General features: G+C 45.0%; 1 protein-coding gene across 4 annotated transcripts in view; it reads left to right on the top strand.

The window, feature by feature from the left end:
* Positions 1–200: 200 nt before the first annotated feature.
* The window catches only part of HIC2 (HIC ZBTB transcriptional repressor 2), a 95,107-nt gene continuing 71,892 nt past the window's right edge, over positions 201–23,415 (top strand). For all 4 annotated transcript variants that reach the window (XM_074972431.1, XM_074972426.1, XM_074972428.1 and 1 more), the window contains exon 1: positions 201–332. The gene's annotated coding sequence lies outside the window, so the exon portion shown is untranslated. The remainder of the gene's footprint in view (positions 333–23,415) is intronic.

Here is a 23,415-nt window from a genome sequence, read left to right as displayed (position 1 = left end):
GCTGGCAAGAGGGCAGGAGCTGATGTGTTATTGGCGCAGCACTTGCTTGGCTGTTGCCTTTCTCTCTCTCCTTCTCTTTCTTTTTGTTCTTCCCCCTCTCCCTCTCTCTTCCCCCCTCTCCTCCTTTTCTTTTCTTTCTCCCCCCCCCCTTTTTTTTTCATTTTGGCTTCTATTCAAATGTGGGTCAGGGGTGAGCAGCTCCCAACGTCACAAGCTTGCAAGATGGCGCTGGGAGGAAGGCTGTGAGATGAGGAACAGGCTGGTATAGCCCGAGAGCCGAAGGGGAAGGGGGAGCAAAGCCGCGGCTGCCCGTACAATAAAACAGAAAACAGGTAACGAGGCAAAGGCGCCGTGGAGGGCCCGGGGCTCCCCGCTCGGGGGCCGGACGCGGCAGACTCCAGCCCGGCGGCTGCTGCTCGGGGCTCTCCGCCCAGCCCTGCTGCCCCGTGCTCTTTATGTGCCCACTGCTCGGGTGCAATGGGGGGGGGCCCACGCACAGGGGCGTGGGGGGGGGTCCCCTGCCTTGAAGTGCCTGGCAGCCGCTGCTCTCTCCCCCCATGTGCTGCCCCTGCTGCATGGGAAGGGGGCGGGGAAGGGGGTGAATTTGGATGGATCGCTGGATGGTAAATCGCTGCTATTTGGTGGCAGCGGCTGGAAACTTTTTGCCCCCCCCCCCCCGGTGCTCTGCCCCTTTTGCTCGATGCCTAGCGGTCGGGGGGAGGGGGCAGCGGGGAGGTTGCGGCAGCTGCTGCCTGGAGGAGCCAAGGGGGACCAGCAGCCCCCGGAGTCGCTAGCTGCCCCAGCCCCCTCCCCGCCCCCTGCGTGGAGATCGCGGTTGAGCCATTCTTGGGCAGGGAGGGTGCAGTGCACTGGGGTGGGGGCGTGTTTTGTGTTTGCCTGTATTGTGCTAGGGGTTCCCATGAATCTCCCCCCCCCCCCCCTCGGTCCACCTATTTCCACCTTCCCCTCCCCCCGGAGCGCTCAGGAGGGAGGTCGAGATAGGGGTGGCAATCGCCGGTCACTGTTCTTCTTCCCATGCCGCTCTCCGGAGCCCGGAGGCCAGGTTTCCTCCCCATAAAGCTGACCCCTTCCCCCAAACACGCACCCCGACCGCTCAGTGGGATCGCATTGAACTTTTGCCCCATCTCCTCCTCCCCACCGCCCTGAGATCAAGGAGGGACGGAGCCGCCGCTGCTGCTGTGTGTGTTTGTGTGTGTGGGGGGGTGTCTCTGGCTTTTGTTACCGACTGCACCGTCTCCAATGCAATGGACGGAGCAGAGGATACTACGCAGCCCCACTGTTTGGGGCTCGCTAGGACCCGGCTTCCCGGTGCGCCCCCCCGCCCCCCAGTCCCTTTAGTGTACGAGGTACCTGGGGAAGATTTAAAACCTGGCCAAGCTGCTGTTAAATCAGACCGGAGGGTAACACTTTATCTGCCATTGAGTGGGGCTTCTGCCCCCCTTCAGCTGTATACCATACCCCCCCTCCCCTCGGTTACAAAGCAAGACCCGGTGGGATCCCCATGGCTAAGCCGTGAACTCTTCTTTTTCTCAATGGGGGCTCTGAGGCTTACGTGGGCTCCCTCTTCCCAGATCAATAAGAATTGTGAGACGTGTGAGTGAATCTTTTGCCCCGGCCGAATTCTGAATGAAAACCTCTTGCGCCCGGGAAATGACCACGCTCGGCAGCTGCTGCGGGGCGATCTCCGAGGCGCCCATTATGCTCGGCGCAGTTCGGTGCGTGTTGTAAACACCCAGTCCGAGCTGATCGTGACCGGTGCGAGAGGGGAGAAGTCAATAATTTACTTCGGTCTACACTTGTCCCACGTAGAAGTGGGCATCTGAGCGAGGGGTGGAGGGTTTTCCAGCATGTCTGTTTATCCCTTTATCAGTGCTGCCAGCTGGGCGCTCTTATTTGGTCATTTCACAGCAGTGCTGGATACAGTGCAGAGAGAGTAGCTAGTCAGTTCGTCGCTAATGCGAGCAGAGCGCCTTTTATTTAGGCGCAGCTTGGAGTCTTTTGTGTACCCTAGAATATACTCTGGGATTTTTATAACTTCTGCGAACTTTTTGCTAGGAAAACTTGCCATTTAGAAACAAAATAAAGCCGCTACCTCTTGTTACTGAGAGAGCTGTAACTTTGCATTCAGTGTCTGGGAGTGTAAGGGTGTATAGCTCTACATAAAATTAATGAATTATATATGAAACCAAGTATGTACCAGAGGGCTACTCAGATCCCACTGGATACTACTTAATTATGGAATATATTCATGCAACAAGCCAAAAACCAATAAGAACACAATTTATTACAAAATGACTGTTTTTATCTTTTGATTGAAGGAAGCTTAAAATACTGCAAAATGCTCTTTGAATAATCTGGTGGAATTTATATACCAACTAAGGGAGATAACAATATGCTGCTACTCACAGTTTTCACTGAAAAAACATCCTGAACTTTGAACAAAAATATTTAATTTTTATGTTTAATAAATGCACTGTACATATAAATAGCACAGTCAGAATTTTTTGTGACTTAAAGCTATTGCTTATGCTGCAGCAGTTCTGGAGAGGGAACCATAAATGGCTCCTTAGGATCATATCACAGCAGCTCTGCATGGAGAAAATGACATATGAAAGGAAAATTGACTTATTTCCACAACTGCAAGTGGCCTCTTTTTTGTGCCTTTTCATTAGCAATCTAATCCTAAAAGCATTAGGAGCAATTATTTGTGGTGGTGCCTGACATTCTAGGTCTAATTATTTAAATCAGTTTAACTCTTGATGGTTGACCCATTAGGTCAAATCTGGCTGCCCTTTGTTGTTATATTTATTAAAAGGAAAGAAAGAAAAGAAACAACTCCCATCCCCCCTCAAACTTGCCACCTGCCACTGGCATATCATTTTAGTTATAGGGGAGATCAGCATTAAGAATAAACGGCTGCTTACATTTGTTACTTTCCATTCAGATGTGGGGAGAAGACACCAACCATAAATACCTTGTTCTCTGGGGTCTAAAATATATTGTTTGATCTAAGTATGGTGGGGTGCAAAAGGGAGTGAGTGTGAGCCTGTAGCACTTGTTCTCTTAGTGTATCCTCTCTATTCTGGGTCAAATGTAGAAAAAATACAAAATTCTCTTCCTGTCCCCCCCCCCCCCCTTAAAAACAACTCTCTTGCCAAAGATCTGGGAGAGATTTACATCTTTAATGCAATAACTCATGTTAGTGTCCACATACGTCGCTGTGCAAAATGACTTATAGACCTGTAGATAGTAATAAATATTGTAAGATGCTTGAAGCACTTGCTATCATGTGCTGTGTTGTAGTGGCCGTACTGAATTGTTTGGCAGAAGCCAATGTGTGAAAGGATAAAGGGGGTGAGGAGGCATCAGTCCTAGAAGGTGCACGGCTCAATTTACTTTGATTAGCATAATGGTACTTTTTATTTATTTATTTATTTATTTATTTATGGCTAATCTGTTTTGGTGTGGAATGGATTGAAAAGCCCCGCAAACCACTGCAATCCAAAAATACTGATCAGATTTGAAAATCCAAATTTTGACTAAAGGATGTTGCTGCGAGTTCTTAGATTCCAGCATTTTTAAAGCTTGTAGCGATAAACCTAAATTGCATATTACTAATTCTTTTGACCTTGTAGAAAATGGAATGTATAGCTCTGTTTTGATTCCCACCCATACTTCTGGCTAATAGGTATAGAGAAATAGGATAATGCTTTTTAGTGGATGCATAGTTGCTTTAGAATCAGAATTCCTATTTGCATTGATTATGGTGTTTTGCACTGCCATCTTTTGATGGATGTATCATGGCTTGATAGATAGCAGGTCGTGGTACTGCTAGAAAGATGGTCTTCAGTTTCCCTACCACAGGACACCAAACTTTTGGTACACTAGCAAAACTGGACTTTATTGTAACTTAACGATTCATTGTACCCCAAAGCTGCTGCTGCATCTTGTGATTTAATGGCAGTCAACAATACTTGCCACAAAGTGAGTCCCTGGGTTTCAACACCACAGCAGATATAGTCTCAGAGTGGGAGAAAATGGAATTGCATTTGCAATGCAGCCATTACGTAGGCTGTACTGTGACAGGAAAAGCTCAGTGAGAAGGGGGACCATTTCAGCATCAGTGGACATGCCTACCCTGCTGGGCTTGGAGAAGAATTAACAGGGCTCAGCTGTGGAATTGCTTACAACACCAGAGTCCTGGCCCAACTACAAGCGGAAGAATATTTTTGAGAAAAATATCTGAAAAGCCTTCCCCTGTTGGGTTGGCTGTGATTGAAAAGGACTGACTGTATCACTGAGGCTGCTTAAGTGAGTTTACCATACACTCTCCATTTCAGGGATAGTGCATTGCGATAGAGATTTGTCTCCTGCTCTGCAGCTTCGGTGCTAAAGCAAATATTTTAAGCTGCCGCAATGGTACATGTAATTATTTTTTCTTCTGCCTGGAGTAGTTCAAAATCTGCCTCAAAATATTCTTTAAAGTTGCATTTTCCTGTTAAATTGGCCCATCAAACTTCCACCAGAATGCCAATTTGAAGACCAGAATATTTCCCCTGAAGAATGTGTGCATTAGCAGCTAGCTGTCAAAATTTGTAAGAGTTAGTCACTTTTTTTTTTTAATTCGCAATTTTGTGGAAGGAGAATTCACCCTCCATTGCTGGTTGTTGGCAAAACAAGAAAGAAACGAAATAATGAGGTCGTCATGAATGTGAAACTGATATAAAAGTGATTGTCACAATAGCTGTAGGGGAGAGAGACTACAACACTGCAATAATTGTACCTGCTTTAAGTGACAGGTGGGAGAAAACTTCGCTCCTTGTCATCGGTGTTTGGATGGAGGCCCAGTGTTGGCCACAAACTACAATCCAGGATTAATCCCCAGTGTTTTCTTTCTATATATCCAATTTCCTATTTTGTTGATAAGCACAGCCTACTATGCACCTGCAGTCAGCTGTTCTGGAGTGGAAGCAACAGGGTTTTGCATTATTGAAATGACAACCCTCGTGCCTTCCTAGAGCCCGTATTGTTTGAGGAGGAAGGGGTGGAGAGTGATCCTGGTAATTGCAGATCCCAAACAAGGGCTCTATTTGCAGATCTGAGTTATTGAAAAAGTTTGGAAAGCAGTGGGGAATCTGATTTACCCAAGCCTACATCTCTTGCCCATCAGGCAACCTGAAATGTATGTTGCAGGACTTGAAGAGACAAAGCTGCGCTTACACAGTAACTAAAATTGTAACCTGAGAGCCGAAGGCGCTGTCTCTGCTAGTGAACAGATCTGTTGTAGAAAATGGTAGTCGGAAATGGAGCCACCTCAGCCAGTGCTGAATGGGTTTCTGTTGCTAGCGTAGCTGGAACAAACTGTTCATCTCCATCACGCTTTCTGTTACAGTGCTGCTGTTCTACCAGGCTCAACAGCCAGCATGATGGAGATACTGATCCATTCCGTCTCCCTACTCTGTCAATTCAGCTGGTGGTGAAAACTGTTTATGGAGAAGCAGGAAGTCCACGTCTGAAAAACATTGTCATCAGTGGCTCATTTTCCTAATACTACTGGACCCAAAACTGGGATGCCTCATTATTCGTGTTTTGCTTCCTTTGCAGAAAGCTTTCGGATGTATTGATAGTGCTGTCCAAGAGCTAGGTGTGATTCCACCCGTTAGCTAAAGCAGGTGTCGTCCGGCAGGATTAGGTTTTAAAAACTTTCCACTGTTGCCCTAGCTCATCCTCTGGCTGAGAGAGGTAGAAAGCATTGAGCTTTAGCAGGCTGGCCTGAGGCATTCTGTCCTTCAGTCTCTTAGGTAAAGGAAGAAGGGGTAACTTTCAATGATACATGAACTTATCATCAAACCGAAGCAGCTCTTCTTATATTCTAAGGCCAGAAGGGACCATTGTCGTCATCTTGTCTGACCTCCTGTAGAACACAGGCCATAGAACTTCCCCAAAATAATTCCTAGAGCAGATCTTTTAGGAAAAACGTCCAATCTTGATTTTAAAATTGTCCATGGTGGAGAATCCACCACGAACCTTGGTAAATTGTTCCAATGGTTAACTATCCTCATTGGTTTAAAAAAACAAACACCACCGCCCAAAAATGTGTCTTATTTACACTCTGAATTAGTCTAGCTTCAGCTTCTAGCACTGGATCGTGTCAGACCTTCCTCTGCTAGATTGAAGAGCCCATTATTAAATATTTGTTCCCCATGTACATACTTGTAGACTGTAATCCAGTCACCTATTAACTCCCTCTTTGTTTAGCTAAGTAGACTGAACAAGCTCAATCTGTCACTATAAGACGTGTTTTCTAATACTGTAATCATCCTCATAGCTCTTCCTGGAACCCTCTCCAATTTATCAACACCCTCCTTGAATTTTGGACATCAGAACTGGACACAGTATTCCACCAGTGCCAAATACAGAGGTGAAAACATCTCTGCTCCTACTCGAGGTTCCCCTATTTATGTATCCATGAATTTCATTAGCCCTTTTGGTCATAGCATTGCAGTGGGAGCTCATGTTCAGCTGATTATCCACCATGTCCCCCCATATCTTATTCTGAGTGACTGCTTCCCTGGAGACAGTTTCCCATCTTGTAAGTATGGCCTATGTTCTTTGTTACATACTTTTTACATGTAGCCATATTAAAATGCATAGTTTGGTTGTACCCAGTTTTACCAAGTGAACCAGATCGCTCTGTCAGTGACTTGTCCTCTGCATTATTTACCACTCCCCTAATTTTTATGATATCTTCAAACTTTATCAGTGATGATTTTATTTTCTTCCAGGTCTCACACACACATGTTATACAGATGAGGGCCACATATTGCTCACTGGGGAAACCTCCAGAAGCACCTCCTCAATGGTGATTCTCTGTTTACAGTTATTTTAAGATCGATCAGTTAGCCAGTTTTTAATCCACTTAACATGTGCCATGTTAATCTTATATCTTTCTAGTTTTTTAATCAAAATGTTGTGCTATACCAAATGCCTTTCAGAAGTCTAAGTATATTACATAAACATTATTACCTTTTATCAACCAAACTTGTAATCTCATTTAAAAAAAAATCAAGTTAATTTGATGGGCTCTGTTTTCCACAAACCCCTGTGGCATTAACAATATTATCACCCCTTTAATTCTTAATTAATCTAGTCCCATATCAGCTTCTCCACTACCTTGCCCAGGATCAATGTCCGACTGAAAGACCTATAATTACTCACGTCATCCAGTTTACCCTTCTTAAATATTGTCACATTAGCGTTCCTCCAGTCTTTTGAAATTTCCCAGTATTCCACAATTTACTGAAAATCAAACATTAACAGTCCAGCAAGCTCCTCAGCCAGCTCTTTTAAAATTCTTAGATGCAAATTATCTGAATCTGCTGATTTAAAGATGTCTAACTTTAGTAGCTGCTGTTTGTGGCATTGCAGCTGTGTGGATCCCAGGATATGAGACACATGGTGGGGGAGGTAATATCTTTTATTGGACCAACTTCTGTTGGTAAAAGAGAAGCTTCTGTCCCCTTAGTGGTGGCTGTTTAATGTCCTTCTGAGATACTAGTGGAATGGAAAGAGTGTCGTCCGATGATATAACTACATTATCTCCTCCCCCCCCCCCCCCCCCCGAATGCAGAACAGAAATACTTATTGAAACCTTCTGCCTTTTCTGCATTATAATTCTATAATTTCCACCAGTGGACAATACCATTGTTTGGATTCTTTTTGTTTCTAATAAACCTTAAAAAACTCCTTATTGTCCTTAACTCTGCTGGCCATAGACTTCTCCTTGTTTCCCTTTGCTTTTACAACTCTGGGTTTTAAAAGTGATGCATGATATGGTGGCCATTGGAAATGCCACATCACAGAAGTTAATTTACTATGCTGCTTGACATTTTGCAAGCCCAGCTCACCCCTAAATTGCCTTCACCTAGGTATATAGAAAATTCTCACTCATGAAATATATGTTTGTAGCTTTTCTTTTTTCTCTTAAATAAAAGAAGCATTCATTGTACATGGATCCAGTCTTCAATGTGCCACAAGAAGATACTGTCATACAGGACTAAAATCATCATGCTTATTTTAGTTTTTCCACGTGCTGTCAGTATGCCACTGGCCCGTCTGAGTTTTGTCTGACCCTGTGAAACCTTTCCTTTTGTCCAATAAAGAGTTCAGAGCAGTGTTTATGGGGAATATTTTTGAATTAAACTCTTTGAGTCTCTGAAAAAAACCTGTTGTCCATTTTCAGAGGCGATCGAAAGCTCTTCATACTCTGATGTTGCTGACCTGACACAACCTATTTTTCAAAGAAAAATCTAAGTGTTTTGGGGCAGGGACCAGGCCTACCAATGTTTGTATGACACAGAGAATGTATCCGTTAACTTCCCACATACGCATTTTCAGAGCTCTGCTCGTACATTTAAATCCTGACCTGTGGGTGATGTCCTTAAAAGGTTTCCTTTCGTCGGAGACGGCCAGTTGTTTTGTAGCTTTGTGAGGTTCATAGACTGATGTCTGCTTAGGATTGGTTTGAAAGTAATTTCACTTGTGACCTGAAATCCAGTTATACCCAAGTTTCCCAAAGCTGAAAGCTTCTTATACCTGCTGAGTTGGTTAATAACTGGTCTGACGTTGTTCGTTTAAAAAGGGGGCAAACCTTGTTCTGCCCTGAGTTGGTGCATATGAATGCACCAGTGGCTTGTATGTCAGCTCTCCTGGATGGTCTTGATTGAGACTTGGGAGATCTGGGTTTGGTTTGTGGCTCTGCCACATACTTCCTGTGTGACTTAGGGCAAGTCACTTAATTTCTCTCTGCCTCAGTTCCCCATCTGTAAAATGGGGATGATGTCCGTTGTCTATTTAGCTGTCAGCCCTCTGGAGGAGGGACTGTATTTTACTAGATCTTTTCACAATGGGACTCTGACCTCAGTTGCGGGCCTTTAGGAGCCACCATAATACAAATAATAATCCTAAAAAAACCTCTAAACTATTGATGCATCCTAAAGGGCTAAGTCAATGATGTTATGCAAAACTTGATATCCAGGCCTCTTGTAAGTTGGGCTTGTTAGGCTCTGTTGTACAGTTATTAAATCAGTGTTGCAAAATATCATGAATATTTACCATCCGGAGTATCAAATCTACTTAACCTTACCACAACGATGAAAATATGAATGCGATTTTGTTCCCCTGTGGTGAGTAGCTCTTCGGAAAGAGTCTCTTGCACCACCACCTCTTCCCTGGATATGTCCCCGAATAATTTGAAAACAGTCATCTGTCCCCCTTTAACCTCTGCTAGGAGTGGTTTCTTCTCTTGTGTTTGTTTTCCCCTCTTGGGTTACGTGGTCCAGTGCCAGCATACAGCGTGACTCAACAGCCTTAGAGATTCTTGGAAAAGCACTTCCGTTTGCTCTAGGTCAAAATTGTGTTGGCAGCAAACTGACTCTACTGTTTACAAGTTGGCAGCACTCTTAAGCGAACTCCAAGAAGAACAGTTTAATGCGTGTTGCGCTCTACATCCATCCAAGTTGCAGAGGTGTTTGAAAATACTGGCCTGTTATAATGGGTGGGACTGCTTGAAAAGGAAAGGGCATGGTCTAATGCAGAGTTTCCCAAACTGTGGTCTGTGGACCACTTGATAGTGGTTAGTAGACAGCTGGCTGGCCACTTGGTGCTGGCACTCGTCATTTCCAGTTATTAAATGTCATCAGCTGCTGTAGTTGCCATAGTGCTGTTACTCCGTCACCAGTCAGAGGCAAGGTGGTCCATGCTTGGAAGGCTACAAGGGGATCCCCTCGTTCACTTGCAGTACGCAGCGGGGAAAGAGTCTGAGAATCCCTGGTTTAGTGGCTAAAACAAAGGCTTGGATGTAATGATTCCTTTGCCACTCACTGGCTGTGTAATTTTGGGAAAGTCACTTGCGCCTCTGTTTCCCCATCTGTATAATGGGCACGATATTTGAAAGATGGGCTGGATGACCTCCTGGGCTTTTTCCTTCATGTTTTATGAAAGGAAAGGAGTAATAGCTGCTACCATTGTCTAATTTCTTCTGGTGAAAACTGCCTAATTATTTCAGGCTTAACACTTCTGGTTCAGTTGCCCATATCTACAAGGAGAGCTGGTTGTTAAGGAAAAGCAGTTCGAACTTGCAGTACTACTGCAGTGGGAAGCAGTTTGTTAAATGGAAAGCTGTTTCAAGGGTGTGGCCAGCTACTGTAGGCTATGGGAAAAGGAATATATACAGTAGCTTTACATTAAAACAGTGGTGGTTACAGGTTGGAAGTGGTAGAATACTTGTCCTTATATAGCATTTTCATCCGAAGATCTCAAAGTGCTTTATAAACATAACTGTCAGATTGATGGTACTAACTCCTCTGTGCCTGCATTTCCAGATCTGAAATATGGCAATGCTGTGATTTCCCCGACACCCCCCCCAACCCTGCCCAGGTCACACCATCAATGTGTGTGATGGTACATATTTCCTCTCCACGTAGAGCAAACTAAACTGTAAAACTTAACCAATCTTTTGTGACTCCTTTCCCCTCCCGGAATCTGGGGGATTCAGATGAATGGGATCTGTATCTGAACCATATGTGAGTAGGGTTTTGTGAAATACAGCCTCATCCAACAGAGTCCTGAGAAACCAAATCCACCCATGATATCCCCCGCTCCCTCTAAAGGCAGGGAAACCAGCTGCATCCCTGGCAGAGCCCGACTTTACTGATGGCAGTGTACTAAATCAGCCCAGCATGTCCAGTAGTATGTGTTAGATGCTTGGGGGTTCATCTCACCCCCCAACTCCACCCCCCGCTCTCAGTGAACTGGTTAGACAAGAGAGAAGGGACAGGAGTCCAGATAAGTCCAAGCTAGTTTACTGATGTGTAGTTGTTCTGACATTATTCAAAATATTTGCTGACTCGCCTTTGTCTCCTCACTGATCATACATAGACCCACGCTTGTCTGTCTCTCTGAAACTGCTTGATCTGCACCCTCTCTCCTCTCCCTGCCCTCCTCCAAAACCTCTTGAAGCAATAGCCATGCACATGCCTGTTTGAGGTTGAGAGGAAAGCTGCCTTATTTCACTAGGTTTGGCCAGTCAAAGTGGTGAGTAAGAGGGTATCTTACAGCCCTAGGGCTGTAGCTTGATTGGCTGAGGTCACGTTTTTGTAAGTGAGAAGGTAACAGCTGTCCTTTGTGGCATGCAGCAATTCAGGGGAAGTTTCAGAAAGTCCCCCCCCCCCCCCCCCGCACCCAAAAATAAGAATCGCTACGTGCTGTGCCATGTTATTGCCCCACCCCCACGCTGAGCTGCGCCTCACGAGGTGGGGGAGGAGTGATTCGTGTGTTGGCCAGGAGCTCGTATATTGGCAGTGGGAGAGAGAACCCAGTCCCTGCTAAATTTAGTGTAAATTATTGGAAACTAATTGGGCATGTTTGTGCTAGAAAAACTTTCAGTTCCCACTCTTCTTAAATCTTCCAGAAGGAGGGAATGCCAAGGTGCGAAGAGTATCCTGGCATTGCACGGACTTCAGTGCTGTGCCATATAGGTATTTCTGCAAGCCCGTACTTTGCAGATTGATTTTTTTTTTCTTTTAATTTAGAGTCAGGGTTTGAATATTAAACAAGTGGTAATATGAACACATGACTTTTACAGTAAAATAAAGAAATCAATTAATTAGTGCAAACTAATTGTTGGTCAGAGCTAAATGTTCAGTGGAAAAAGCCCCTATGAGCATATGATAGAGTGTAGAGTTGCTCTTTGCACCAAAAATTAGACTTAGTGCCACAAATGGACACAGAGCACTTCGCAGCTGATAGAATGTACTCAAAAACCAGACTGCCTTCCTGGCCTAAGGAGCTTGCAAATCAAAGGCTCAGATAGGTGCAAGACAGGTAACTGATTGGGGTCAGACTCTGCAAACGTTTGGGCACATCTCCGGAAGTCAGTGTGACTCTGCTGGAGTAAGGGCTTGCACAGTCCAGTCCAAGGAGTGGGGACATTGTAGCTGTTGAACAAAAGAGAACTGCTGGTGGATTATTATTTGTGGTTTTATGCAGAGGGCTCTTGGCAAAGGCCTGGTTCTCACATGGGTGAATGCTTTGTACACTACCAAGGCAAAAGTCTAGTGCACTTTTTCCTACTTTGTAACTGACACTTGGTGTGGTCCAGTCTTTTGGGCCAGGAGCTGAAGATACTATTTCAAAATGGTCCCTGGGTCACAGTTGATAGTTTGGGACAGCTTCTCGGTCCTGTTCTGCTCCCTGTGCTCTGTAAAGGGAATGGAAACCACCTGCAAGTCTCCTGCTGGAGATTCTCTCAAAATGTGAAGGAGGCTCAAACAGGTGTGGAGCCGCCATAGTCCCTAGTGCAGGAAGTGAGAAGGGGCATGTGTCTGGAGCACATTTTAACCCACATTGGGGCTGGCGCAGAGCATTGGAGAGTCTTCACTGGGTGTGGGTTCTCAGCTTCTCTTACTTCAGTCCCCACTCCTCCCACTCTCCTGCTTCCCGGGCTGTCCTTTATCCGGGAGGGGAACTGTCCTTTGCTAGGTGTGCCCCTATGCTCAGACAGAGGCAGCTGAGCTCAGACCGGCTCTCCTCCTTTCTCCCAGAGCCTGGCTGGGAAGCAGATGGTAGAGCCAGCGCCACTCTTCTCCCTCCCCTGTGCTGCAGCAGGGGGAGCTGCGACCGGAAAGGGGCGTCCATTTTGACATTACAGTTGCTCGTGAGGCTGCAGAGGAAGTGGTGGGGGCAGTTTGAGAAGCGGCACCCTCTACCTCCTCTTTCTAGCAATGGGACTGGCTCAAACGCTGCAGGGGACCGTCTGGGGAAGGCATGTTCGAGTCCTAACCCTATGCATATTTTCTTCTTCGACCAGTCGGCCTCAGGCCACAGTGTAGAGGTTTGAGATAAGACATGATTCTTCCTGCTGCACACGCATTTCAGGGTTTTGTCCTATTGCCCATTATCATAATGTCAGTGCCTTCCATGTAAAATAGATTGGCATGAGTGATTCCCAGTAAGTCTCTGGCTCTTCTTGTCGGTCTTTATTCTTTTTTAAAAAGAAGAAAACCCTAAAACCTCCTGAATAGGTTTGTTAGTCAATGAATTACCAAAAATCCTTCTCTCTGGTGGGCCAGTGGACCCAGAGATTTTTTTTTTTTTTGGATTTACTCTGAAAACTACCTAATTTCAAGGACATGCAACACTTACTTGACATAATGTAAAAGAGAGACAAGGTAATCTGTCTTCTGTTGGTGAGAGAGAGAGAAGCTTGCAAACTTACAGAGCTTGCAAGCTTGTCTCTCTCACCAACAGAAGTTGGTCCAATAAAAGATCTCGCCCATGTTGTCTTCCCAATATCCTGGGACCAACACACCTAAAACAACACCGCACACAATAATGCGAAAGAAGCATTTGATGAGAACATAAAACCTTCATTTGAAGGGCAGGGAAATGGACAATTTATTATCTTACTTGCAATTCTCCTGCTAATCAGTCACCTTGGTAAACTTTTTAAATCAAACATTATCACTTTGGTGTATCAAATAAAAACCACCTTTTTAAAAAATGATACTGTACAGTAACTCCTCACTTAACGTTGTAGTTATGTTCCTGAAAAATGCAACTTTAAGTCAAACGCTGTTAAACGAATCCCATTTTCCCATAAGATTTAATGTAAATGCAGAGGGTTAGGTTGCAAGAAAATTTTTTTTGGGGCAGACAAAAGGCATTGTATACTGTACAGTACTGTACTGTGGTTTGGGAGGTGCCCCGGCTTACCCCACACAAGCACAGCCCGTTGCAGGCAAGGACGCTAGGAAGCACCTTGTGCAGCAGCAGCGGCAGCTTCCCCCAAGAAGAACAGGCGCTGACTTTGCTGGGGGATGCTCCAGTCTCGCCTTTTCCTGTCCCTGCTCCACTCCAGGCCCACCTCTTCTCACCCCCACTCCACCCCCTCTCCGGAGCACACCGCGTCCCCGTTCCTCTCCCTCCCAGTGCTTCCTTGCTGCCAAACAGCTTATTTGGTGGTGCCTAGGACTTTCTGGGAGGGAGGGGCAGGAGTGGAGATGCAGTGATTCCTACCTGCTGCCAAACAGCTGTTTGGCAGCGGGGGAAGCACTGGGAGGGAGGGGGGAGGAGGCAGAGAAGAGGAACTTGTGCAATGCTCCCTTGTAAAGTTGCTGCTCTTCCACAGAATCTTACAAGCAGCAGACCGAGCAGGCAGCCAAACGATGTTATAAGGGAGCACTGTACAACTTTAAACGAGCATGTTCCCTAATGGAGCAGCGACGTAACTTCGAAACAACATTAAGCGGGGGGATGTTAAGTGGGGAGTTACTGTACTTGTTTTAAGAATGGCTTTCTAATGGGACCTGATTCTGCAAGGCACCAGAGTCAACAGAATTGGAGCTGTCCCTAATAGAAGAGCAACTCTTCACTATGCAGTAATTAGTAAAATGGAGACTCTCTTGCATAGTAGTTCCTAATTCACTGGTATTTGAGTGAACAATCTCTCCCTCAAAAGCAGAATCTACAATGGACAACTGCACAAAAGTGTCACTTGATTTTAGAGCTGTTTGGTAATGAACATCAGTTCTGTTTTGGGTGGTAGGCAGCTTGAGGATTTGAGCAAGTTGGTTCCTAAAAGTCTCTGTATTGTTTCCCTTCTTTTGTTCTAGGAATTGACAGAATGAAGTCAGCCGCCTTGTTGATCCAGTTCTATCAAAATAAATAAATATATCAAATATGCTGTCCAAGATTGAATCAGCACAGTAGTGCTGTTTAACATACACTGTTTTGAAGAAAAAAACTTCTATCCCATTCATAGAAAGCTTAGCTTAGCTTTGTAGTGGATGGAGATGGGATTTAAGTTCTGATGCTTGAGTGACTGAAATGCGTTGGGAGGAGAATTTTAATGGTCAAATAATTTGCAATCCTCTGAACCCAGTTCTCCTACGGCAGTTCTCATAATTGACCTGTCTCTTTTATTAAACAATTTGGTGCATGACTTAACTCTTTTGCTATGCCAGTTCTTAAATTCCAGTTGACCATCTGATCTCCATGCTGACTTCCCCTTTGACCATCTGATCTCCATGCTGACTTCCCCTTTCCATGTCTTTTTAAAGTCAAGTTTTGCCTTTCTTCCAAAGCCCCCAGACTCTGCATGTTCCTCTGTTTCCAGCTCTGCCTTTGTGTCTGCCCTACTTTCTCCTGTGCACCTTCCCATTCTTAGCACCGTGCTCATTCCTGTCTGTCGTCGTCTTGTTTTGTCTTCTCCACTCAGATTTGCATTGGGTCTCCTGCTGCACTTTATATGGCGCAGCCAGCCATCTAATACGTACTGAACTACTCCATGAAGCGTTGCATTTGTAACAGTCCCCTGCAGGGCTTTGTGTGCTGCACTTGCTTGTGCCTATAGACTGTAGGCTGTTTGTTTTGAACTGCTCTGTGTACACTGGGCCTGTAAGAATACCTGACCACCGTTCAGATGGAGTTTGTGAGGGGTGTCCGTTTGCTGCTGCTTCTGCTTTTCTTACCTATTAGGAAAGCAGGAGAGCTTGATGTTGGTGCATATGCTTCGTTCTCGCTGGATGCCAGTGGTTAAACTGAAGCCTTCAGTCAGACAATTCATGCTTGTTCTTGTTCTTAAAAACATCCAGCCTACCCACCAGGGTGCCATCTGTGTGTTCTTGGACAGGCCTCCTCAGGGCTATCCAGGGCCTAGTGACTATCTCTTTTGGGGGGAACCTGTGACTGTGGGCCTGATCCTGTAACATGCTGAATGCCCTCAAATGCCACTGACATCAGTCAGTTGAAGGTGCTCAGTATCTTGCAGCAATTACTTAGCTTGTAAGTCCCTGGGGGCCAGGACCATCTTCTTGTTCTCTGTTCGTACAGCGCCTAGTATGCTGGCATCCTGGACCATGACAAGGGTCCCAGATGCTTTGGTGGGATAAATACTTAGGCCTAATCTCAGCAACCCACAGACCACATCAGTTCTTCACTTGGCCATGGAACCGAAGAGGAAGGCAACGTACAGTCCACTTCTATTTCCCTCCCTGGGCAGTATTGGGACCCAGACTAAATGATAAGGCCCCATCTATAACACCAGACAAGAGCCTCCCTGTTCGGATAACTACAAAATATGAAAAGGAAAAATTGAGCCTTAAGTTCGCTTTTGCAATTTAAAAACTTTGTCTGAATTTCACAAATTTTGCATGAAAATAGGCAAACACGCAGCACCCAGCATCATAGGACTGGAAGGGACCTCGAGAGGTCATCTTGTCCAGTCCCCTGCACTCAAGGCGGGACTAAGTATTATCTAGACCATCCCTGTCAGGTGTTTGTCCAACCTGCTCTTAAAAATCCCCAATGATGGAGATTCCACAACCTCCCTAGGCAATTTATTCCAGTGCTTTTCCACTCTGAGAGTAAGGAAGTCTTTTCCTAATGTCCAACCTAAACTGCCCTTGCTGCAATTTAAGCCCATTGCTTCTTATCCTATCCTCAGAGGTTAAGAAGAACAAATGTTCTCCCTCTTCCTTGTAACAAAGTTTTATGTACTTGAAAACTGTTATGTCCCCTCTGTCTTCTCTTCTCCAGACTAAACAAACCCAATTTTTTTTTTCAATCTTCCGTCATAGGTCATGTTTTCTAGACCTTTAATCATTTTTTTGCTCTTCTCTGTCCATATCTTTCCTGAAATGTGGCGCCCAGAACTGGACACAATACTCCAGTTGAGGCCTAATCAGCACAGAGTAGAGCTGAAGAATTAATTCTCATGTCTTGTTTGACTGTACTCCTGCTAATACATCCCAGAATGATGTTTGCTTTTTTTGCAACAGCGTTACACTGTTGACTCATATTTAGCTTGTGATCCACTATGATCCCCAGATCTCTTCCTGCAGTACTCCTTCCTAGGCAGTCATTTCCCATTCTGTTTGTGTGCAACTGATTGTTCCTTCCTAAACGGAGTACTTTGCATTTGTCCTTACTGAATTTCATCCTGTTTATTTCAGACCGTTTCTCCAGTTTGTCCAGATCATTTTGAATTTTAATCCTATCCTCCAAAGCGCTTGCAACCCCTCCCAGCTTGGGATTGTCCACAAACTTTGTAAGTGTACTCTCTCTGCCATTATCTAAATCATTAATGAAGATATTGAACAGAACCGATCCCTGCGGAACCCCACTCGTTATGCCCTCCCAGCATGACTGTGAACCACTGATAACTACTCTCTCTGGGAATGATTTTTCAATCAGTTATGCACCCGCCTTATAACAACTCTTTCTAGGTTGTATTTCCCGATTTTGTTTGAGGTCATGCGAGACAGTATCAAAAGCCTTACTAAAGTCAAAATATACCACATCTACAGCTTTCCCCCCATCCACAAGGCTTGTTACCCTGTCAAAGAAAGCTATCAGGTTGGTTTGACACGATTTGTGATATGAGGTGCATAAAATGAAAGTTAGCATGTACAATTATTCAGTATGTCAATCTCTTGCTGGTTGAAATAAAATATGAATTTTCTGTACCCTTCTAGCTGTGCCATGACAAAATGAAAGTTACAGAGCTTTCTACTGCCAGGAAAGATGGGGGCAAGACATCTGCTCCCCTGTAGAAAAGACCGTGAAGCTGCAGCCAAATCGCAACTGGAAAGTGAGAGCGTGATAGCTAATCACCATCAATGGGCAGATATCTAACCACGTGAAGGCTGACATCTAGTATTGGGACACTTGTCTCTGGGGAGCGTTATGGTGTCTGTAGTGTTCTTCTCTTTTAGGCACAGAGAGCTTGTCGCCAAATGAAAGTTGTTTCTGTTTTAATCATTACGTAACTTAGCACAACAACAGCCAGCGTGAGGTGGTATCAGCAGCCTGCCGCAGCAAGCCAGCCAGAGCCCTCTGTTCCAACATGGAGGATGAGCTTTGGCCCCTGACACCACAGCCTGGTGTAACGACAACAGCTATCCACAAAGCTGGGAGGAAGAGAGAGTTAATTATAATGTGATACGTTGGGAAGCTCTTTCTAAAGGCCTAAGCTCGTTTCAAACGCTAGGGTTTCAAGTGCCTAGATACATGGAGTCAATGCCTATTAGGAAAAGAGCATAAAACTGGCGCGTGTGTGTGTTTGTGTTTCTGGTCAAGGTGTCCTCCTGCCACTCTTTGGGGTGGGGGTTACACTGAATCCTCTTTAGTCAATTGGTGTGTCTATGCTGGAGCTGGAGGTGTAATTGCCAGCTCTGACCGAGCTAGCACGGTGAGAAGAGAGACGTAGCTGTGGCTGCACAGTTGGAGAGAGGGGCTAGCCTCCTGAGGACAGGTCTGAGGTCTTGGATGGTATTCTGTTGGGGTGGCTAGCGCGTCCTGCCGTGGCTAGCCCGTCCTGCCGTGGCTACACTTCTGTGTTTAGCACCCTAGCTCGATCAGAGAGAGCACGGCATGTCTACCTGGGCTGGAAATTGCACTTCCAGCTCCAGCCTAGATATACCCTGTAGCTCCATTCTATACTCTGTTTAAAATAGAACAAATGCAGGCCAACAGAGAGCTGGGTGAGGGGGAAATGTGGGGAACACAAGTATCACTGCAGGTCGTGCAAGTAACCTGGTGAAGAGCAGCTACTGAGGGCTTTGGCATGGCCGCTTTCACAGACAGCTGCACTCCACCCAGTGTGGGTGTTACCTAGCATTTAGCGGATGTAGTTTCCTATTGATTTTTGGGTGGAACTGATTTATAGAGCTATTTAATGGAATTGATTCTTTTTATAACTTTCTTTTTCTCAGTGTCTACAAGTTTGCAGGTGTACAAATATACAGACATACCCCAGCAGTCCCTACTCTGTCCTGTCCTTTACACTCTCCCCTCAAAAAAATTAAAAAAATAAATAAATAAAAACAGTCCAAATCTTGAACGCCTCCTTTTGACTTGACTTGATATGTGAGCTGCAATAAATTCAACATGATGAAATCCCAGTGGTGGGTATAACCGCAAAGTGGTGCTCCATTAAGCCATTGACTGTTGGGAATGTTTGTTGTGGTTGTGTCTGAAGTGAGGGGAGGGCTCCCTTTAGCTTAGTGTAGGCAGATATTTTTAATTCTTCCTGACTCACGAATGAGGGAAAGAGAATCCAGAAATCACCTAAGATGTGTAGGATTGTGCAGTCTCTCCCTTTGTAAGTGACCAGGTAGGGATGACAATATTACTCCACTTACTGTCTTTCGCGCTCTGTCCCCAAGATGCAGATTGTATTAAGAATATTTTTTGACTACAGAAATATTGCGAGACAGTGGAAATATTTCCAGGTTTCTTTGTTTACTGTTTCCAGCCTTATTTTTTTAGTATGTTGGTAATCTTACAATACTAAATACCACAGTTTTGGTGTGGAATTTGGTTTTGCATGTTAGTTAGACTCTTGATCGGGTGGCATAACTACCAGCCTACCGCCCTGCTAACGAAAACCGGGTGTTAATATGCAAGAAGAGAGCTGATCTCTAGCCAGGACCCAAATCATGAAGGGCTTCAGTAATTAAAAGCACCACCTGGAATTACACTCAGTAACTAAGTGGAAGCCACCACAGAACCCAGGTGTCCTATGTGATTTCTGTGAGAAATGCAGCTAAGTGAGCAGGCAGCTGTATTCTGCACTAGCTGAAGCTTCAAAGTAGTACTGTAGCCCCAAGAAGGGTACATTGCAATAATCCAACAGGGAGGTGACACAGACATGGTTAACAGGTAAAGACCCCATCTGAGTGGGGAAAAATCCCTTGCTCCTTGCTGACTGCAGATAGAAAATCTCCGCCATAGATGATAGTTGACGATCTCAGGACCCAGTACAACCCCTAGATTGCACACTCAACTGTTTAGTTTTACAGGACTGCCAAAAAAACACATTGTGTGTACGCTGAATCTCCTGCTACTATGGGACTGTGTCAGTGAGGCTTGGCAGATACATTCTAAACAGTGCATGCATGATGTAGAGCAGCTAATAGTTTGGTCCGTGGTCTTATATCTACCATTTTAAATACCATATATCATCAGCTTTGGGAAAGGATTACAAAAATAAGTAAATTGCCCTGGCCCAAATTTCAGTGGCGCAGGGACTTGCATTCACACACAGGAAATTCTGTGTATGTATGGTTGCAATACAGGCTTTTAAACATGTGGGTCTAGCTTGCAGCATGCTACCCTTTCGTAGCTTCCCAGCAACAGTAACTACTGTTAGCCCTCTTTTGGCACTTTATACAACATCTTAGCAAATCCTAAAGGACACTTTGGAGGGGGGGAAAAGGAACTTTATTGTTGCTTCATAAATGAAACCTGCAGCAATTGGATTATACTGTTGTTGTTTTTATGGAGGTGTTTTATATACTCTAACCATGCTGTAAACTACAGGTTCTGTTTACTTGGCTATCATACCAGCTATTTGCAGTCTGAGTCTTTTGCAGATGTGATTCATAGGTTTTTAAAGCCAGCAGGGACCATTACCATCTTGTCTGACCTCCTGCATAGTATAGCCCAGAGAACCTCACCCAGTAATTCCTGTATCAAACCTGTAACTCCTGGTTAAGATACAGTGTATTCTTTAGAAGAGGCACCCAATCTTGATTTAAAGACTTAGTGATGGAGAATTCACCACGTTCCAGTGGTTCATTACCCTCACTGTTAAAAATTTGCCCCTTTTTTTCCAGGCTGTCTCCTTCTTGCCATCACATGCCCAAAGCATCCAGGTGGACTTAACAAAACCTGCAGCTAAGGCAAGCATTCTTATCTATCTCACCCCACTGCCAATCCTCTCCTCTCCATTCTCTGTAGGGAAATAGAAGAAATTCCAGACATTCTTTGGAAGGGAGAGGGTTAAGTTTAAAGAGCTGGATGTCTTGTCTTTAACTGCTGCTGGTGGAGGAGGGGATTGAACTGAGCGTGCTCTCTGGAACTGCTTTATTATGGGTTTGACATGGCCTTGGCATGTCTTTGGTTGGTTTGGTTAGGTAGCTCTTCCTTGTCCAGGGGTCCTCAACACAGAGCCTGGCAGCAACAACTTAGAAAACATTTACTTTGGAAGATGAGATTTCTTTAAAAAAGAGAGTCGCAATTATTGTCTTGTGTAATTTAGCTTCAAACAGGTAGGGGCTAAAGGGCCATGTTAGTTTAGGATTCTGAAGTTACTAAAGTTTTTGCTAGGTGCTGTACTAACGAAGTAATAGACAAACTCTGCCACCAAGCACTTATAATTTAAATAGACAAGACAAAGGGTGAGAGGGGAAGTAGAGGCACAGAGGTGAACTAATGGGCTCAATTTCACACAGCAGGTGAGTGGCAGAGCCCTGTCTACTGAAACATGCACTCTTTCCTAAATCCCTGTGTCTCAGTCCTCTTACTTGGACTCTTGAAATTCTGTCTTAAGGCCTTGTCTAATTGACCGATCTAGCTGTTCCAAAGAAACTATCCCACTATAACTATCCTGGTAGAATTTAGCTTTATGAGTGGATTAATTATTCTGTAATAGTCACTTTATTTCAGAACAGTGTGTCCACGCAGGGAAATATTCCAGAATAGCAGTGTCTCCCCCTAAAGATAAGCCATTAGAGAAAGAAGAGGCTATTGACACTCATCTTCCCATTTTCCTAGATGACTAAGTGAAAATAACTTACTTGTGGTCTCTTAGAAAGTTGATAGGCTTTACTTGACTTAAAGGAGATGCTACGTAAGAAGAATGACCAATCATGAAAGGACATCTAGAACTCCTGGTGCCCAGCTCCGCAAGTAGACCTCTCCCTGGGCTCTTGGATATAACCCATCCTAGTTGCCAATACTTCCCCAAGGACTTTCTATGCTGGAGGAGATCTGTGGCAAAAAACCCCAAACATTAACTTGATGTGGCCATTCTGGGATGCGCAGAATGTGCCCTATGCATCTTTTTCCCAGTATCTTTATAGAATAAGTCTCCAGCTGCAAGTGGCCAAGTCTTGGCTCCCTAAGCAAACACATAACTCATAATTTCACCCACTGTAAAATTCGTGGTCCTTCAGACAGGCAGCTAAAGTATAACTGAATGTTCAGTTCTCGCTAGGGAGATGACTGAAAACAAATACCAGTTTTGTAGGTAGTGAATGCACCAATGCTCTCCCAGTTCACTGTACATTTTAATGTAACAATTGGATTCTCAGTCCTTCCCTGGCTCCTTGCATGGGAGAACGTTGAAGAAAATATAAAAGGCAGAGCAGCTGTGGTCTTGGTCACGCAGGTCCATCCAGGAAGGCGTGGACAACAGCTACCCACCTATCACTAAGTTCAAAAATATTATGTTCTCCAAGTTGTTTGGTGTTGATTCAAATGTAGTTACAGCTCTGGAAGTCCTCAGATTGGGAAAGGGAGAGGCAACAGTGAGGAGCCTAGCTGCTAGAGGGTTTGAAGAGTTGGTTCCTCACCACTATTTGTCCTGGCTTTGCTGCTTTTCACCCCTTCAGGTATGTCTACTCTGCAATTAGCTGACTTGGGCGAAGGGGCTTGGGCTAAGGGGCTGTTAACTGCGGTGTAGACATTCGAGCTCTGGACCCTCCCACCTTGTAGGGTCCTAGCTCCTGGCCCCAGCCCAAGCCCAAATGTCTACATGGCCTTTAAACAGCCTCTTAGCCAGAACCCCACAAGCCTGAGTCAGCTGGCGCTGGCTGCCTATGGATTTTTAATTGCAGCGTAGACGTACCCATAGAATCCAAGCTGCAATCAGAAAACACACATGTGGCTCCACTGTCTCATTCACTCACTGCACCAATGTAGCAGGCTCCCTTTAATGGACCTTTATTTAGTTACTAATCTGTGTAGGCTGCAGTGTTTGTCTATATCCTACTGGTCACGAGCATTTTCTGCTTGTTGGGGCTGGGTGTGGGGTGGGAAGTCAGTCAAGGAAAGATTTCAGTGACCAGGAATCCAGATTTCCCTTTTGTCTAACATAGTCTAAACTGAAATACTGCCTGTAGCTGGTCAAAACCAGTTACGCTTTCTGTCCAGAACACCTTGGGAAGAGCTTTCTCTGCTCAGCTAAACAAGTCATCTCTGCACTCATGTCTTGTACAGCTGTCATGAGCCCTGGCTGGTCTGAAGATGCCCTGCCTATTGCTTCGTGCTCTCGAAACCTAATTATCCTGCAGTATAGCATTAGCTCTGCCAACACATGCGGTCACCCAGGAACTTGAAACAGTTCTTGCTTTCCCTCTCAACGTCGCTGGCATGCCTATATCCTACTCGGACTGCTTCTAAGCTCTGCCAGCTCTCTGATTGGGTCAAGTGATAAGATGTCATTCTTGATGGTGCATCTCTTGAGCTACAACCAACTGCACTGAGCCTCCCTGCTGTGTGTGCTCAGAACAAGAACTTGACAGGTTTTCCCATACATGCCTCCTGGTG

This window comes from Natator depressus, chromosome 15 (assembly GCF_965152275.1).
Source record: "Natator depressus isolate rNatDep1 chromosome 15, rNatDep2.hap1, whole genome shotgun sequence".
NCBI classification, from domain to species: domain Eukaryota; kingdom Metazoa; phylum Chordata; order Testudines; family Cheloniidae; genus Natator; species Natator depressus.
Note: the sequence above shows the minus strand (reverse complement) of the source record. Positions and strands in the feature narration are given on the sequence as shown.